At 34.9% G+C, this 20992-nt stretch overlaps 1 protein-coding gene across 1 annotated transcript in view; it reads right to left on the bottom strand.

Annotated features, from left to right (window-relative positions):
* LOC135078877 (putative nuclease HARBI1) overlaps nt 1–20992 on the bottom strand; it is a 56824-nt gene that overhangs the window by 27007 nt on the left and 8825 nt on the right. The window lies entirely within an intron of this gene.

The following is a 20992-nucleotide window of genomic DNA, read 5'->3' as shown; positions in this document are numbered from 1 at the left end:
TTAGAGATAGGAAAGTTTTTAAAGATAGGTATACAATTTCTTCATCATCATGATGACTGTTCACTGTAGTTGATGACTTTTTGATAACGGTTAAAGTAGATTTCATACTAAAATTATTACATCTTACACTCATCTCCTTGATGATGAATGATGCAATTCTGTAATTGTATGCTTACAAAGTTATTTGAATTAGGTCAGTTTGTTTTTATAAGGGACCCTTATTACTATCTTGCCACAAACATATATTCGGGGACCCATAAACTTTATGAATGTGGTGCGAGGTCTACGCCGAACGAATTTAGATTTGCACCGAATCGTAAAGCAACAGTTAATGTTGGTAATAAAACGTACACGTTGGATTACTATGTGTTTATCTACATGTTTCTCGATTAGGTAAAGAATACGGATTACATTGTTTTAACAAATTGTAAACAAAAATGTAGTGTAATTTAATATTTGAAAAGGACACCTAATGCTATTTCTACGTTGATTTGATATGCAACACGCACCCTTACCGATCATCTAAGTCGTATAAAGACAATGAAAATAGGTTAAGGGGGAGGCCTATGTTCAGCAGTGGACGTCCTGTGGCTGAAATGATGATGATAGTTGGTTTATGAAAATCCAAATTAATAAATAAAAAAAAATTAAAGAAAAGTAGGTACCTAATGTTAAATCTGATACTAGCTGTTAAGGCTAGGATTTACCGCCTCGATGCCGTGCATTCGTTTACCTCAGCCCCCGCACACCTCGCACTGACACTCGCGCTGACACTCGCGCGACGCGATGACGCCACAGTGTAAAAACAAGCCGTAAGTTGGATTAAACCGTAATCTTCAAATAGTGAATAAATAAATAATAAAATTAAATATCCTTCGACGTAATATTTGATATGAACATACTTAAATTTTAATAACATAACATAAATAAATACATTCATAATATTATGGTTAGAAAACACCCACCCCGAAACAAACATTATTATAATGTTCATGCACACAAATATTTGTCAATCAATAATGTCAAATAAAGATGATAATATTAAGTCAAACAAATACTTTTAACCGACAAAAATAGTAAGTAAATGATCACAAAAATTTAAACTCCATTTTAATATGAAATACTAATGTTCTTTTACATTTTGCTATTCTATTTAAGCAAATGACTCTAAATTAATCATTGTAAACCCAGAAATAGTAAACAATCCTCAAAACAAGGTTGCCTAGAGGTCCTCTTCTGCCCTTTTAGAATTTGTAACTCAGATTCAAGCAGTAAACTTCTAAAATAATTATTTATGGTATCAATTAAATAACTGTTCTATAATTCACCATCTTTAAAAAATTGTGAAACATCAGAATTGATGACTCGCCTTATATTCTTTCATCATCAAAAAGTACCTAAAATTATCATCTCATTGTAAATTATGGCAACTATTTCCTCATAATTATTTGAAAATATAAGGCAAAAATGTTTAAGTTTTACAAAACTATGAAGAGCAGATATCTCGAAAACCATACAAGATAATTATTATCGAAAAACTTGACTGAAAAAAGTAGTAAATTAAATGAGATTTCATTTTGTTGCAATAGTCATATCGCTAGGACGCATAGTTATTTATTTAGACAGTTTCTGAGATATAAGCGAAAAACCCAAAAATGGGACCTTAAAAGGCTGCGATCGAGAACTTTTGTCATTCTCTTAAGTTTACGTGTTTTATAAGTTCGGCGATTTTTGTTTGATAGGAAAAATGGATCAAAAAATCAAAATCTAAAATATTTATTCAGTTTAGACCACAAGTGGCACTTATGAACGTCAAAATATAGTAAATAATAAAAAAAGAAAAGGTAGCCCCTATGCTATGGGGCACTTTACATGTCTCCTTACCTTTTGAGCCCTACCAGCACTTCGAGACAAACATATGGCAAGTGCTGAGAAGAAACGCAGGAACAAACTCCTTACGATCAAAGAATTTGAATCAAGTTTTGCTTATAAAATGAAATGAAAAGTGTTTGAAATGTTAAAATGGTCTTTGGTGAGTCTGCTGTGAGTGAATCAAGGGTTTACGAGTGGTAAAATCGTATCTAAGAAGACCATGAATGCATAGAAGATGACGAGCGCTCTGGACGCACCAGCATATCAACAATCGATGAAAATGTGAAAAAACAGAAAGAAGTGGTTATGAAACAGCGTCGAATCACAATTAAGGAAGATGCTGATAATGTTAGCATATCGTTTGACTCATGCTATGAATATTTTTTGGATTTTTGTCGATATGAAAAATTAATTTGTTCGAAAATTGCTGAATTTTGAGCGAAAGTGGCGGCGAATTTTTGCTAAAACAAAACTGTAACAATGTTCCAGTCTCCAAATTTACCGGAAATGGCTGTGTATGACTAGTTTCTATTTCCGTGAATAAAAATAACTTTAAAAGGGTCATCGTTTTACAGACATAAGTGACATTAAACACGCGTCGCCGATCGATGTAAAGGCTATCTCAAAGATCGACTTTGAGAAGTATTTTGAGAATTGGAAGAAGCGCTAACACACGTGTATAATGTATAATAGGGACTATTTTAAAAGTTGAAATACTAATGTAGATCAATAAATAAATACTTTTCTGAAAAAAGGAAAATTTCTCGTTATTTTTTTAACAGACTATGTAAAGGTTGCCAGGTCCAAAAACACAAAAGCCGGACTCTGTGCTTCATTTGGCAGGACATTTTACTTTAAAATTAGTGTAATAGCTCTCGAAGTACTATCAATCATCATCGGTTGCCCAACGCTTGATATTATTCCGTAGCTCGGCTTTCTTTCGCATAAAAAGCCTAACAAAGGCGGACAGGCTGGACAAGACAATATTTGGCCAGACAAGACCGTAAAAAGCCAACACCTGGCAACCAGATACATGTATGTATAAATGATCTCATATTAATCACATTTACCAAATCATAATTATTTTATAAAAACCGGTAATTATTCATAATTTTTATCACATTTACCGTAACATATAAATCAGGAGGACAAGTCATAATAAATATTGTTCTTTATTTGACGCTTTCTTTGGAATAGTTAGGTGGCATTTAAAAGAAGGCGAATTAGTATATTAGAACTTTAGAAGCCTCTTAATATTCCCGTGGCTTAGTTTTAAAATCAAAGGTTAAATACCGTGGAAAAATAATAATAATAAACAAATTTATTTCTGTATAAAAACAGCCTAATATTTTTATATCTGCGGCTTGACTCATAATTTCCCATAAATAAATTAATTTTAACTCATTGGTTTTATCTGATATTTGGAAAATGTACTATGTATCATGATTAAAAATTTTTTGCTTTCTCCAGTAATACTGATATTATTATACTGTGACTCGCCACCCGCCAGACAGAGGCGATTTTGTCAAAAATATTGACAAATCGCGAACTGTCACAGGAATAAAACTGACACGCGTCCGTCCTCCGTAAGCGCCACCGCGCGACTGATTGAGATTGTCCAAGCCGTCATGGCCGATTTTTTCACATTTTTTCAACATAGTAACTAAATAAGACGCAATAACAAAAGTTTGAAAAGTTGTCGACCTAGAAAATACAAAGTCCTATCTATTAGTATATATTTTAAGTGTAAAATGTTAAAAATGAATGTATTAGAGTAAAACAAAAAAGCCGTCGACGTACTTCTTTGGGATTTTTTTTTATCGGACAAACTATGCAATATCGTGTTTTGGAAAAGTTGTCGCCCTAGTTAAAGACATGAACTTACTCGTAAAATTTTTTGTTTGCTAAAATATCTTTTCATTTAGAAACTATCTGCAAACAAAATCGGTCAAATATCGACAATTTGGGAAATCATGGCCTTAAGTACAGTCACGGAATGAAAAGGTTCGTCAGTTTTCAAATTGATTCCTTCAACGAATCGCGAACACATATTACCTTTTGAAACTATGTTACAGAATAATCTCGAGTTAGAGAAAATAATCTTTAACTGTTCGTCAGTAAAGTTCAAAATTATTGATCAAAGTTGTTTGACGATTTATCTTGTCAAGAAGATTATTATGATTGATAAACTAAAACCTTCTTGTTGGTTCAACCTGCCATTATTATTTCTTTAAATAAAAAAAACTATTGTCAATTGGTCAATGTCATCATTGCATTGCACTGATGGGATAGAAAAATAAACAAGCAAAACCTTATTCGTTAGCAAACGTCATATTTATTTAAATGTTAGCAGCACTGTTTCTTGTACTGTTATGTTGGCAGGTTTGACTCTTACAGTACCTAGTGCAAGCGAAAACCGACACTAAGGTGACGAACCTTTTCATTCTGCGACTGTACATATTCCAAACATACGAGAAGAAACATTATAAAATAATAAAAAAAAATGTAATCATAAAAAATATTAACCACAGCTAAGTAAAACCATCGCAAATTCATAAACGCTATTTTATTATAATAGTAATTTATTACTTATATCTGTGCCTAATACGAATAACGGTATCACCAGCAAGCCCTCGTAAACCAGTCTAGATAGCGAATTAATCAACAGCTTCGTCGAGCTTATCCCATCGGGCCACTGTAGGGATTAGGCATATTGCGCTTCTCTACTCAGTACCTACCTAGTTCTAATTCTACCGCAGTATTTAATGAAACTGCGGTTTAGTGACGTAGTTTGATGTCAAAAGTAGAATACGTCACTGCTTTAGACATACTCTCTAATCTGTGCTGCTGTTGCCGACTTCTTCCGGAACGGATTCCCCTAAGAATGGTTTATACAGGGCCGAACCAAGACCGATGCAAAGGTAAGTAAGTACGAATAACAGAAAGTTTTCGAGCGCTTTTCGAATACTAATTCGCATTACTACGTCACCGCCAGAAGTCGACGAAAAAATAAACGCGGGCTTTGTTTCAGCGGCGAATCTTTCAGAGGCCCTATTCTGAAAGGCGGTAGCTTTACTTTCGACGGTAGCTGTTTCTTTCGCACATACGATTGTCTATTGCGAGTGAAGTAGATAAATAGAGCTCAGATTTAGGAGAGAGTTTTTTTAGAGTAGGACTACTGAGATTTTTCAATGCTAATTAAAAGTCTTGCAATCTGGCCAAATGGAATTGTCTCCCCCCGGACTTCTTTTCAACGAAATGTACTCGTGCTAGGTACAACCTCCGTCCATTAGGTTAGCAGCGGTGGAGTAATTTATCTTATTTGTAACACAGTTTGTAACTTGCGATATCTAGGGAAATTGTGTTTCAAAGTGCTGCCTTAGAGGTAGTCCTAGTGTGCGGATTGAGTTTGCATATAGTTTTGACAACTAATTATCATAAGTATGTACTACCTCACCATACTATTCATTAAGGTTTTCAGTATGTACTACCTCACCATCTATTCATTAAGGTTGTTGTTTGCCTTCAGGTTCAGTCAAACCAACGCGATCACACGCGATCAACCGGCGTGCAGCGATGGCGACCAGACTTAAATGCATTGATCGCCATCGCTGCACGCCGGCTGATCGCGTTGGTTTGGCCGAACCTTTCGTCGTATAATGTGAACATATTCCTTTTCAGGAGTGATTCATTTTTCATTTTAAATATAAGAATTTGATTAAGGTTAAAAATGTAGTCCTAATAATTACGAGTAGTATCTAAAAATTAGGAAAGTTGTTCGTATTCCGTAGTTATAAGCTATATGTACAAAAATATTTCAATAATGCTATCATTGTTTGTCATCATTTATCGCTGACTTGCTAGTAACCCATTATCGTAACATTCAATTTCTGATGCGGCTCAGTTCATCCCATTATCATGATTCCATTCATTCTTGATATAATTTCCTGTTTCCATATGATTGAATACAAATTGCAATTGAAACGTCAAACGTAATGTGGTTTGGCGATAACTGTGCAATTAATTTTACAGTTTATTTTACCAATTTACTAAAATAGAGATAATTTTGAGTTAATTCTAATAGAATTATGGTTTTTGATGCGATATTAACTGCGATATTTACTATCTAGGCATTTGGTTTAGTTCCATTCTAATAATCAATCTCTATTACACCAATCAGGTGCCTGGTTTCATTTTATTGAAAGTAATTTAATTTATTTTGTATCATGTGGTCTGTGACAAAGTTAAAAAAATTATGCGTGACGAATGACGAAATGATTCGTCATAACTCGACTCTGGCCTCTCTAACTGACGTAACTAACATTTTGGAAAATTTTCAGGTGATTAGACAGATCGATTCGTCTTGCGAAATTGATTAAGATAGTGTAGATAACTCAGTTTCGAAAAAAATGTCAGATACGTCAGTTAGAGAGGCAAGCGACGAACTAGAGGTTAGCAAATATCTATCAAATGCTAAATTCAAGGGTTTACGATACATATTTGTATAAGTTATTTGACCCGCGAATAACAAATAGCCTATCTTTTATCCCGGTAACCATAGCTGGGCACCGTTAATGAAATAGTTAACTTCGTTAATCGTTAAACCGTTACTAAAAAAATTAACTTCGTTAAACGTTAAAACGTTACATTTCGGAAGATTTAACGCAAGTTAACGTTAATCGTTAATCCGTTAACACGTGATAATAAAACGAAAAAAATAATTGTATGCAAGGTTCAAATAATTTCGAAAGCTTGTATAGCGCATGGAATTTATTCCTCTTTTATGTTTGCGCTACAAGCTTTCGAAATTATTTTAACCTTGCATAAGTACAATTATTTTTTCGTTTTAGTACAACTGCCTTTCAGAATAAAAACTTATTTAAAAAAAAAAGTTTTTTTTAATTATAATTTTATTATACACTTTTTAGTTGTATCTCAGCTCAATCTCAGAACCTTGGTACAATTACTATACAATTTAGCACCAAAGAGCTCGAAAAGGCAAGTCCAACAAACCCAAACTCAATAAGTTTCCACTGTTTCGTTTAGGAATTCCTATGGCCACCTCCTGACTCCATCATCTGGACCCTGGACATCATCTAGTACTAAAGTGCTCGAAAAGACAAATCCAACGAACCCAAATTCGATGCGATTCCGCCGTTTCATTTAGGAGTTTCTATGGCTACCTCCTGACTTCATCATCAGACCAGCTCAATGGTACCATAACATTGCATTGTCATCGTACTTACATGAGTATACCAAATTTCAGCTGAATCGGTTGAGGAGAACTGGTCTTAAATTCAGTTGTAAATAACCAAAAAAAATTGCTGTTTTTATATCGTTGCGTTAGGCCCAGAACAGACGGTGAAACGCAACTGCGACGAAACTGCAACTTTGTGATGATTCTGATGAATGAAACTGAAACTGAAAGTTTCAAACTGATCGCGTCATGTGTGTGGTCTCTCAACGGACGCTATGGCAGAAACTTAGATGTAACTCAAATGTAACTAGCAGTTGCAGTTTCGTTTCACCGTCTGTTCTGGGCCTTAGTGATCTGGTTACAAAAACTGTTGTTTTGGGTTCTAAAAGTTCTGGAAGCCCGAACGTCCTTGTCAGAATGCGTTTTTCAGCGTGCCTGCCGTATCTTTTTGGTAAAATAGTAGGTACTGGATTAACGATTAACGGACTTAGGATAATTTAACGAAAGTTAACGAGTCCGTTAACATTTTTTAAAGTTAACTTAAAAGTTAATCCGTTAATAGAAATGTTAACTTCGTTAATTAACGATTAACGGATTAAAGAGTTAATGCCCAGCTATGCCGGTAACACTCTTTTTGTTGGATGCACGATAACGTCTTTGTTTTATTAAGAAAACCTCACGCGGAGCCGGGGGCCCTCGCTAGGCTATTATATTACGCTATAAAAGGAAATGTGATCATACATAAAAATATTGTAATATCATACATAATTGTTAAACAAATAAAATAAATAAAATAAAATAAATACGTTTACCCGTACCACTGGTAGGAAGATATTAAGGCACTGCTTTTGTTAATGGCATTACATTTGGCAATTGGCCAATGCGTGTTCCCTTTCAAAAACCATTAATCATACCTCAATAAGTGCGATTGATTTTTGTATACAAAACACAATATTTCTATACTCCATAGATTAAAAAACACGATAGTGGGCTAATTACAGGAGTACATTGTGGTAAATAATAAGAGAAATGTATTTAATAATAATGACTATGACGCAGGCAATATCCAGGTACCCAGTTCTTAGTTATATCGTCCTTCTTCGTTTTTAATTTTGTTTTGTAGGGTTGTCACAAAAACTGAAAGCCATTAGAGCTTCATTTCAGAATTTCTCTCGCTTCCTCGTATGTCCGGACGACAACACACTTATTTCGTTGTAACACCGGCTGTTTTGCAACAAAAATAAATAGGCTGATGTGCTGTCAACTTTACATCCTCTCCAACAACATGAAATAAACATCAAAGTGAAATTATTCGAGTCTGTTTCGAGCCGTGAACGAGTGTCCGTGAGGGAATGTGACGTTAATGAACACAGCTCAAATCGAATAGTTAACGTTTTGTCAGAGTAGACGTGAGTGCTGAGGTTTATAGAGGGTGTAAAAGTTAGTCCTCGATAGTAAATCTATTCAAATCAAAATCAAATTTAAACTTAGAGAATTTAAACGTTGATGGCCATGCGATAAATGAATTGAGTAGGTACATATTGAAAACTGAAACGCGGGACTGAATCGTGACTTTTATTATAATGGATATGTCAACGTGAAATTGTGAACTCTGTCAGTTTATAATATAACGCGTTAGATTGTAAACTAACAGTGGGTTAGGTTAGGTTAGATTGTAATTTAACTACGTCAGATTATAATCTGACGGAATTTACAATTTTACGGTGACAGATATACCTACTCGTACCTACACGAGCACCCGGTAGGTACAGCTTGACATTTAAAATGTAATAGAAAGTTTATATGAAATTCTTTAAATAAAACATAATGATTTGATATTTCTTTTCTAATTTTGTTTATTTTTCCTGTTGGCTAATTAAAATATTGGGTAACAAACAATTTATTGCTGTAGTATTGCATACTTCGAATAGAAGTGTGAATGAACCATGATTAGTTGATGTATCATTGGATAGGGCAAAAAGGTTTCCCAGGAAAAATACAAATGGTTCAGAAAACAGGATAATTATCCTGCCTCCCATATCCTGTATACGTGCTTCGCACGCCATGCATGCATAAGCACAGAATAAGTAATAGTCATAAGTTCCAGCTGCCGGTATTTTTGATCACTGCTTTCATGTAATAATGACAGAGCAGCACAGATTAGGTAGTATGTACAAAAATATTTTTTTTTAATGTAAGCAAGAGGTTTGGGATACAGGATAATTATCCTGTCTTCCACACCCTGAATGCGCGCTTCGCACGCCGTGCATGCATAAGTTCCAGCTGCCGGAATTTTTGGTCACTTTGTTTTCGTATAATGACAGAGAAGCACAGATTAGGCTGTCCGCACTACGCACCTTTAATATTTTATTTTATGTGAGAATGCGATTTGAAACAACTTGTCTTTTAAGTTTATTTGAGTGTGATGACTTTTCAATGTTTTGCTAAATAAAGGTAATATGAAACTACACGAAAAGTATTTTTCAGTATTTGGGGTGGAGTAGTATTAGAACAAAGATTAGTTGATATTTCCCAATGAGAAAAAGCGTGACAGTAGTAACTACGGGCTACGAAATATTAGTGACAATATAGAAATATTGTTATTGTAACAGAAGTTAATAAATTAAGTTTAATACCTTTACCTAATACTTACTTGGGCGATTCGCTATATTCCGTAAACAAAATCTTTCAAATCTAATTCTGTTAGGATACTGTTTAGGATCGGCTGTTTTCTTTACGCAACGGATTCGGAAAGCTGATAAAGAAAGTGAGCCCGCAAACTACCAATATCGGACCTTAATGCTTTGACTTAAGGCCGTGACGGGTTTTCTTCTCAATCTTTCAGCACAAACATTTCAGGGGCGTTAATTAAATTCGTTCCTGACACTGACAAGGTGTCCCTCGGTTGCTTTGGGCTGATATTGAAATCGAGCCAATGCATTTTAATTAAAGTCTCGACCGAAGATAAGCACGTAATAATTTTATCTCCTTCAAATATTTTATTAGGGATGCGAGTAACATTTGTTTGTTCACTCGCTGTTTGATTGTTAATTAAAATTTAAATTACATAGGTTTGTTGTTACATGAAGTTGCACGCGCTTTTTAATATAATATGTATAAAACCAGTATTTATTTTATTTTAAGAGTCTATTAACACATTTAGTTCCTTTTACTTAAAAAGTGTTGAGTATAAATTAACCTTCTAATATCCAACACTTCCCATGGGCTTCGTAAGAAGTGAGTAATGGTCAGCATCGGTCAGTTTGGAGAATGTAAGCCAGGGTTCCCTCGAAGCCGGAGAGGCTCGCTCGTAAGCGAGCCTAGCCTGAGGCGGAGCTGTGGACGAATGTCCAAGTAGGACAATAACTCGCGGCTCCGTTTATTTGGGCTCTGGTGAAAACCGGCGGCCCCGCCTTTAGTGGGTAGGCGGGGAAAGTCCCACATAACCCACTGGCCGTCCCCATCGACTAGTGGGTATGCGCAAAGCATTTCCCGACGTAAAAAAAGGATAATGTAAGCCAAGTTCTTCTTGTAAAAGGGCATACCTACTCCTAGAGTGGAGACAAAATGATCTGTGATGACAGTAAACAAAAGTCGACCTGTTCAGTATAATAATGGCCGTAAAGTAGTTTCATTAAAATCGCTACACCATCAATTTGGTTAGTTTAACCAGCTTAGCTCCTCGACAAACGGCGGCATAAATGTTATGTTCCTGCGATTTATTTGTTGACCTACATCCCGTTCCGTACGCTCCCTGGGGATTTGTACTCGAATCCAGGACTGCTTTGACATACACGTTTAATCCGGTACTTACTTACCTACTAGTATGTTTTAAAGTCAGGTTTGTGACTTATTTTCCAAAATAGTATAATAAAATAGCACAAGTAACTATAAATATTTAATGTCAGAACTCAATAAAATCCTATAAGAAAGAATACAGTGAAGCTTACTGCTTTAGACCTTTTACGAGTAAGTAGTTATTATAAGTAGCATCTACTATACTTTTACCCCCTTATTACAGAAAAGTTAAACCTGAGACGAACCCTGGTTTAAAGTGACATTTCCATACTAAATGTCAATTTAAACCAGAGTTCAACCACAGTCAAACTTTTTGTAATAAGGGGGTTGGAGTCAAATGGCTGAATGCTGGTATTGCTGGTAACGCATTTTGGTACACGGTATATATACTATACAATCTTGTCAAGCAAACCATACCGTGGTTCGTGGTAGGTATTATAAAGAGAAGATGACGTTGCATTTATGGCCCTTTCAAATAATCACTCTACGACTTAATGCTTAGCATAAATTTAAATAAGAAAAGCGTAATAATCGCGGTGTAACATCCGAAACCCTTTTTGAATTCAGCCAAAATTGACTCCGTAATTCTTCTTCTTAGTCGTTACGCTCTTGGCAGAGCGGTCGTGGTCACGTTGAGGCGTTGTTTACATCGGTTGTAGAGGCGGATACAACTCTCCGCACGATCTCCCTCCATCTCTCTCTATTGGCAGACTTTCTGGTGCAGTCACATAAGCCGTCTCCTACTGCTGCTTTCACTTGGTCGGTCCAGCGCATTGGTGACCTGCCACGCGATCGGGTTCCTTCGACTTTGCCCTGGACGTAACATTCGTATTTTAATTTGAATAATGTGGTCTTTAGACAGCGGGCCCCGCGAGGGTAATCTGTAAGACCCTGCGGCCTCGTGTAGCTTTAGGCATCAGATTATAGATGACGTCATTATGTAGAGGTACGATATTTCGCCACAGGTTTGCTTCTAGATAATTTTAAGTTTAACTGTGTTTTGAACCAATTAGATTTGTAATTGGTGTAACTTTTATTGCCTTTTATTATATTTGATAAGATAATATACGAGTCAAGTTAAAAAGGCAAAATGTAGTTTATTTCTGCTTAAATAGGTAACGTTACATGTAAATAGGATGATACAGTTTTTTATTTTGAACATGGATAGAAATAGGTAAACCTTTATGTATATTGTAAAGCAGCTTTTGTTCATATTATGCAGTACCAATGTACTCTGGTTGAATAAATGGTTCTTAAATCTTATTCGATGTAAGTTTTAATTCAAAGCAAAGTCGGAATTAAAGCACATAGCGTTCGACTCAAAAATGTTCCGGTTGTTTAGGCTAATTAAGTTGTTCGAATATTGAGTCGCGGTTGACCCGCAACTTCCATCAAAGACCCTTACAATTACGCGTTAAGACAAGCTTTGATCCCAAAAACTAATTTGAAAACTTTTCGATTGATCACTTTATGGACTCCCGAAAATATTCTATTAGGCCATGAAATGATATGCAAGCATAAGAATATTGGTTTCACTAATTCTAAAAATATAAAATTTTCTTGTAATATGGCGGTTATGACAATTACATAAACAACAGGAATTTCTTTTTTGGAATTCAGTACCTAATCCAATAAATGTAGCGTAACTTAACATTGCGTGATATTTCAAAATGTGCGTAAACTTTAAATCGGTGACGCAGCCAGGATGCTGGGAATTCCAGAAAATTGTAAATAGGTACTGATCTCATATCAAAAATAAAATTATCCAGTTATGAAGCAAGTTACTAAAATGTTAAAGAAAATTGTTTGAGAGAAAAGAAAATATAAACCTTATTTCATTGACTGAAACCCCAAAGGGAATTCTAACGCGTCTCTTAAAAACAATTTCTGTTCATTTATTATCATCACATTACGTACGATTCGAGTGTTGTCATTCGTAAAATGTTTGCTCAGTTGCGTAAGCACTTTAAAAGAGTGAGTACAAGTCAATTTACGACTTTAAGAAGTTTACGACGCGTGCAGACGTTGTATTTACAAGTGATTCGATCAATCCCATTTTCAGCTGCTTTATTATGACGTGTACTTAAATGTCTTTACATTAAGAGAGAGTTAAGGGAGATAATTGCCTTCAAAACTTCTAGTCATATTGTACCGAGCTTCTACCGAGTTAATCTTATTACGCTAATTGTTTTAAATTATTAGAAGCATTTCATAGAATCAAATGTATCTTCATTAACGTCTGTTTAACAGGGTAACTTTTTATGCTGTAAATACGATGTAGCCAGTTACTATTTTTATGTTGGAATCGAATTTAGTAAGACTATTATTTTGCTATTTGTATCTAGTCTTTCTAAATATATAAGATCAAACACCCCAAACGTTGGGATTTATGTAGCTATCACTGTTAACGTAAGCACGACGCGTATTTAAGAGCAGTTTTACTACCAGATAACTGAAGCGAGAACATTATCACAGTATCGCCTGATTCCGCCGAGTCATCATTCGTATTTAATACGGTGATACGGTGAGCTAGCATTGATTCGTCTTCTGCCGATATATTCAGGATTCAGGTGGCATGTCCCATCTATCCCGATTGTCCCAGCGCTCCAATTGTGGCCATTAACTAAATTGAACATTGAACGAACATTGGATATAACGGACTCCAAAATAGTGATGGTGTGAATGGATAACATTTGTCCCTATTGGGGCGAAGTTTGTTGTTAATCGCCTGGGACTTAGTTCGAGCATATTTCAATTTGAAACGGGGATCGCTGGAACTGTTCCAGGGGGCTATTGTAACTGATAGAGTGAAAGCGGCTTACATTGGTCACTGGTACTTCTGTAATACACTATTCATGGCACAGAAATAGCGTTGCGAACTGTGCAGGTTTTGATGTGTAAGCGAATTCGATAGCTTTTTGTTGAACTAGATAAAGCGATGTTGAATAAAACACGGTTTATCTATACTTATAATAAATCTGTAGAGAGGTCAATTCTGTACATGAAATATATTTTTAAAATAATTATCAGGGGGTGATTAGTGATCGATACTGATGCCAAAAATGCAATCAGTAAAATTTTTGTCTGTCTGTCTGTCTGTCTGTCTGTCTGTCTGTATGTTCCTTATAGAAACAAAAACTACTCGACGGATTTTAACGAAAGGATGGTGCCAGGGTCTGGACCAAGTGCTGCCCAGAATCAACCCATAGTGCATTTTGTTCCTCAGGCCAATACTAATGTGTAAACGGAAGTGCACTGAAATCTATCCGTGGAGTTAAGAGAAAAAAAGAGTTTTGTTTTGAATTATTTACATACAAAATGTCATCGATGTATACGTACTTCGCATAAGATTTCGCGATTTTGGCATTAAATAACACTCGATATGTTGAATTTAACCATACTGCATCCGTACACCTTACTTTAGTGCGACTTAGACATTATTTATAAGCGATCTAGCGCTGTTGCAGTAGTTTGGTTAGTTGACAGAAATCATTATTTCCAAAATGAACCAAGAAGTTTGAGTTCTCTATCCTTGCGAAAAATCTATTTGTTGGTGTATTACAATCGATTATTGAAATTATAGTAAGCTAAAACTTCTTGCTTCATTTTGGAAATAATGATTTCTGTCAACTAACCAAACTACTGCAACAGTGCTAGATCGCTTATAAAGGATGTCTAAGTCTCACTAAAGTAAGGTGTACGGATGCAGTATGGTTAAGTTCAACATATCGAGTGTTATTTAATGCCAAAAACGCGAAATCTTATGCGTAGTACGTATACATCGATGATATTTTGTATGTAAATATTTCAAAACAAAACTCTTTTTTTCTCTTAACTCCAGGGATAGATTTCAGTGCGCTTCGGTTTACAAATTAGTATTGGCCTGAGGAACAAAATGCACTATGGTTTCATTCTGGGCAGCACTTGGTCCAACTTCCATACATGGATTGGCACTGTCCTTTGGTACAATTATTCTTCGTACTCCTGGGCAGGTTATAGGATACTTAGGAATTCCCACGGGAACGGGAATTAGCGGGAAAATCCTTTTGTATGAAAAATCTAAACCGCTTAAGTTAGACGCTTGAAATTTGGCATGCAGGTACCTTAGTAAATTTAAAGCTTAGTTACAATAGGATATTGCAAAATTCTCACGGGAACGGGAGTGAGCGGGAAAAACATTTGTATGAAAAAATCTAAACCGCTTAAGTTAGACGCTTGAAATTTGGCATGCAGGTATCTTAGTAAACTTAAAGCTTAGTTACAACACGATATTGCAAAATTCCCACGGGATCGGGGGTTAGCGGGAAAAAAACATTTTTATGAAAAAATCTAAACCGCGCACACTGGATCGAGCCCATACAAAGCGTTGGACATCGCTTCCTTACTCAGTGTTTTTAAAATAAAATGAGATTGCGTCAACGTAGTAACTTCAAATTTTTACAGTGTAAGGTTGACAAGTTTATCTTTCTAATGTGATAGATTTTACTTATTAGATGGCAATTAATATAAGTGAAAAAAAATCTTAAAATATAGTGATGAAAAACTTGTATTTATTGTTCAATTAAAAGCAAATACTCACTCATTTTGGTCTGTTTCCATATTTAAAGAGTAACATAGTCTAACAATACTCTAAATTTATTCTCATTAAGTGTTAAAATTATTAAAGAAATATTTTTGTAAACGCCTGATTTTTCATTGCACACAATCACTTTGTTCGATTTTGTCGAGCTTGTTTTCATATTCTGTTAACTGTTAGATACATAATCTAACAATACTCTAAATTTATTCTCATTAAGTGTTAAACTTATGAAAGAAATGTTTTTGCAAACGCCTGATTTTTCATTGCACACAATCACTTTGTTCGATTTTGTCGAGCTTGATTTTATATTCTGTTAGCTGTTAGATACATACTAATGCAATTTTATAGGGACTTAGCGGACTACAAAACTGACTCCAATCAACAGATTGCCTAAGCCAATCTACGTTTGTAGCTAAAAACTGGTGCTCATTATAATGACACTACTTCTTCTTGCGACAAACAATGTCAATGAAATTATTGTTTTTTTTTTAATAGTTATCTGATAAATAAAATGTGTAACTCAGTACCTACCTAACACAATCATAAATGAAGAAAAAAATACATACAAAATGTATGTATGGTATGTACTAAATTCAACGACAATCTTTTGAGATGATGACAATATGATTTTTTTACTATATCTGTTTTATAGTATTTCTTTATGTTCATAAAGTATTAACTACGTTAGTACTTACCTCTGTTTATCTGAAGAGAGTGTATGCGAAAACAGCTCTAGTATCCTAGCTAAAGAACTAGCGCGATCTTTCATCGTGGTTTTTAATAATGCATACAAATCTCTATTTGACTTGAGGTTTTTCATTTTAATGAGTATTTTTACTGAATTGCACACGATAAACAACTCATAAACCAAAATAAACATCTTTGGTTTACCTGACATTATTTTAGTGTAACGAATTTTACCTAAGTTAATTTTGCTATGCGGAAAAATGAGGCGCTTTTATTTAGTTTTTTGTGATTTTCTCGAAAATAGGGATGAATAAGGGTCTAAAAACTGAGTAATAATATCGCCCACGTTGTCATCTATCATCTCTCATTCATGGTTTGTTAAAGATCGCCCAAGATGTCAACTAAAACACGCAGTTTTCATTAAAAAAAATACCTTTTAAAAATACGTCAAAATAGCCAAGCTAGAAGTTTTTTAGGCACTCATTTTAACACACAGATTAAGATAAAGGTATAAGATAATACATTAATAAGTAATAACATAAAACCAGTGAACGAAATTGGATAAATTGACAATACAAACAGAAGTCAGAAAATCCATGATTTTGACTTTGTTCACTTTACGGTCGCACCACATAACTATGATAGTAGATCATGACTTGATATTAGTGATATTTGATAGAATGAAGTCTCATCTTTCAATTTATATGCAAATCAATCTTGTTTTAAGTAGTTGCATTTAAAGCACCATGTCCAACACCTTGTATGGGCTCGATCCACCGTGCCGCGTAAGATAGATGAAGGGGGTAAAACGGGATCCACGCGTACGAAGTCGCGGGCGGCCGCTAGTTTTCTTTTTATCACAGCGAAAATTACTATTTGATACATTGAGTTCATTCACATACAATGGTTCATGATTCATATTAGCATGTCACATTGGTCATTTGGTTGTCCCGATGTGCAGCCAACTGTAACCAGATCTTGATCCTTTCTACATATAATAATGTAGTTGTGAGTTAGTTTAGCACCCGTTTAACATTATCTTCCCACTTCACTGACACTGAATCGCGTGATCGGTGTAAACCCTTTAGCTGATAAAAATACCGCACTTACGCAAGTGATAAAGTTAGTAGTGTATTCGAAGATTTACTGTCTGTTCGCAAAGATAATAGAGGGAAACGAAGCTTGCGAATGGAATTACCTCGTTGAGCCCGTAAAATGTGCGAATCTCCCGAGCAGGTCGCGAGCAGGACTTCTCTCGGAGTAATTCCTCGCAGTGGCTCGTAAACGGCCCCACTTCGCAATGGTTTTCTGAAACATCTCTTAAAATTCGACATGGTTAAGGTTACCATACTGTTGTTTAATGCTAATAATGGCCGGACTGAAACTAGGATATTACAGCTGAAAATAGATAACCTTCACTACTTCTTTGCTTGCATAAAGAATAATTACAGGGAGCTATAAAACGTTACTGCTAGGTTTAAGTATGAGAACAATTTCTCTACTCTACATAAAATGATGCCTATCAGGCTGTAAGTATCTCGAATTGCATGAATGAAATCCCTCTATATAAGTGATTTAGTTAAATAGTGCTTTTTTCAGGATCTATTCAGTGGTTACCTTCTTTCGCTTTATGATGATAGCTAATCTTCTAAGACAGGATAAAAAAGAAGGATGTAATTGGCAACCCTACCGCTAATGATGTAATTGTATACATTTCCTCCCGAGCCTGGAATGACAAAGGACATACAAATTCATACAATACAACGAGGGACTTATTATAGCACTTGAACACGTTCAATTGGATAATTAATAGGGACGTTATGAGTGGCGTAGGCGTCTAAATTGGCAGCAAATGCAGCCACATTGAAAATTCGAGTGTAAACATGTTGGTGAGCACATATTAAATGCGTAATTGTGAGTAAGTACGGCTAATGTTACTTCAGAAACGTTATTACGCTGGCAAATGACGGCTCATGTATAATATCCCAATTTGCCGAACATCATTATGAACTACTAAACAAGTTTCTGTATGATGATTGATTCTCTTTGTAACTCGCGGGAGGACATAATTATGATTGATGTGTGTGTCGCGTTCTGTTTTGGTTTGGTTTAGTATATTCAGAGCGAATTTTGGTAAAATGATGAAAAATGTTGTGGTGAAATGTATACCTACATACCTACCTTCCTATTTATTAATTCCTAGAATATTCGTCTAAATTATTATACCCGCATAATGTTTTTTTCTGCCTTGACTCAGGTATAGCAAAATATTTTTTAACAATAGTAGGATGCAATTATGTGATTTTTAGCAATTAAATAAAGACTTGAAACAATGTGTATTTCAGTGAATAAATTAATTGGAATTGAACTAAACATATTTTAAGTTAATGACTGTAAATCCACTTTTGATGTCGACTGTACTATTCTGATTTCTGGCACAAGTTTGTCTGAATCCATCACAGAAATTGAACGTCGAACGCAGGTTACGAATTCAGCGCTAAATTGCTCTTTCAATGTCACCCGAAGCTGCAGTGGGTTCCTAAATCCATTTGGAACCCCAGTGAGTTCGTGTGCATTGCGGACTGATGCCACGTCAATTTGCTGAAACTTTTACGAGGCCAACTCCGTTCAGGACCGGCTGATTGTTCTTTTGCTGAAGTCACGTATATGACAGCATGGTTGACTGACAGAAACTTCTTTATTATTTAAGATTAGGAATATTTTGTTTATTCATAGTTTGATATTGGTGTGAAAGATAGCGTATTGATATACGAGGGTTACAAATAAAGAAAAATATATTTATCAGGAGCGTGTACAATTTTAGTCGCAAATAATAATGAAAGAAATACACAAAAGTAGGTCAACGCTAGGTAGGTAACGACAAAGCCAACGGGGCATTTAAGAAGTGTAAGGAGAGCTTACAAAGCGCCGCTACACTTCATTACCCGTTACCCGATGCGGACTTATCGCTTATGACCGACGCTTCAAACACATGCGTCGGCGCGGTTTTACAGCAAAAGGTAAACAACGTGTGGCAACCACTTGGTTATTTTTCAAAGAAGTTGTCTCAGACTGAAATAAAATATTCAACTTATGATAGGGAATTGTTAGCAGTTTACATGGCCATCAAATATTTTATTTCATACTATTCATATTTCATTGGAATATTTTGCTACGTAATTATAACAAGTCACTTATCTTCTCAATGAAATTGTTCGAAGATTTGCGAATAAAAGTGTCAAAGTTACCGAGAAAGGTGCTTAAAGCTAACGCATTTGATCCGACAACTTACAGCTGCGGCCATAAGCTCTTTATTATACTCCAAAGGTTTTTAATAGATTAATTTACGGGTTTTGTTAATCCCCTTAACTTAGGTGCTTCAAGAACGGAAATAACGATTACGAATGTCTATTAAAATAAATAAATAACATTAATTAAAACATGCACTTTCTTCCCTGACTTTGCTTGTTCAGATATTTTTTTAAAAGAAGCGACAGACGTTTTAATAATTTTATTTAAATTGAAGTAACTTAAAACCAATGAATTCTTTTGTACAGCGAAGTTTTGAAGGGTGGACGTCCCATCATTTGCTAATAATTACATGAGACACGAAAGATCCCTTCAGGGCAACAAGTCTGTATCGCTATAATAAAATGTTTGACTGCTGTCAATACCAACGCACCTTATCGAGATGTTTAATCCTGTTACCCGTTACTTTGGCTTTTGGGGTTGTTGTGACTTTACACGTCTCCCGTGGGAGGTCATCCTGACCTCTATTCCCTTTCAAATTCCCCTTGGTTTGAAATACAGGTTTGTGTGCGAGTGACACGCAAATAGAAAATATTTATTTTCCACAACTAAAGTATTTTCACCGAGCTATTTGCAAAAAATGCTGGCATATTTTACGCGGAACACGATATGTAATTTTATTTATGTAAAATAAAAGCAAGCATTCATTTGTAGTATACCAGGAACCAAAGGCAATTTTTGAAATGCAATCACGTAAAAGTATGACCTACGTCGTTTTGGCTTTATTTTACCAAAAAATTCCACCTGAAATTATTCTTGCCATGGATAGGTATGGCTATAATTTTCACAAGATTTTCACAAGGGAGGTCTGGGAAAATACAGTGTGAGTCACGTTAAAGTGTACATATGAAAATATATGAAACTAGACCTATTTTTATCCACAAAAAAGAGGTAAAAAAATTTTTGAATTTTTTTTTTAAATTATATAATATTTTTTCTTCCCATTACTTATTGTAAAGAAAACGTAACAACTTTTAAACTAAGCGGTATATCCTGATATAATAAAAACAGTAATAATGCTAAATAAATACATAAAATACACAAAAAAGGCCAACAATTAATAATAAAAAATGATACTTTTTGAAAAAAATATGCTTTTAAATTCGTGTTTTTTTGGTTATTTGATAAATTTCTTCAAAAAATGCCCCTATAACCAGTAGTTTTTATTACTTTGTATTATTTTCTATCGTATTACCTTCGTAAAACCAAAAATCGCATGTCTCTATCCCTATCACAACGTTCGCAATGATCATATTTGTATAAATTCATGATATGAAAATGGCTTTTTGAAATTAGTCATTCTTGAAAATCGCCTTTATTTTTTTTACTTTATTTTTTTTTAAAGATTATTAGTAATTTGTTGTACACAAATCTATATATATAAAAATGAAACCCGTTTTCTGTTGTCACGACATAACATGAAAACGGCTTGACCGATTTGGCTGATTTTTTTTTGTAGTTTTCTAATACTCTGTACAAGGTTTTTACGGAAAAAAATTTAAGAAAATCTCTACGCTAAGGCGGTACGAAGTTCGCCGGGTCAGCTAGTT

Source organism: Ostrinia nubilalis, chromosome 15 (genome assembly GCF_963855985.1).
Source record: "Ostrinia nubilalis chromosome 15, ilOstNubi1.1, whole genome shotgun sequence".
Taxonomy (NCBI): Eukaryota; Metazoa; Arthropoda; class Insecta; order Lepidoptera; family Crambidae; genus Ostrinia; species Ostrinia nubilalis.
This window is presented reverse-complemented; position numbering and strand designations above follow the sequence as displayed.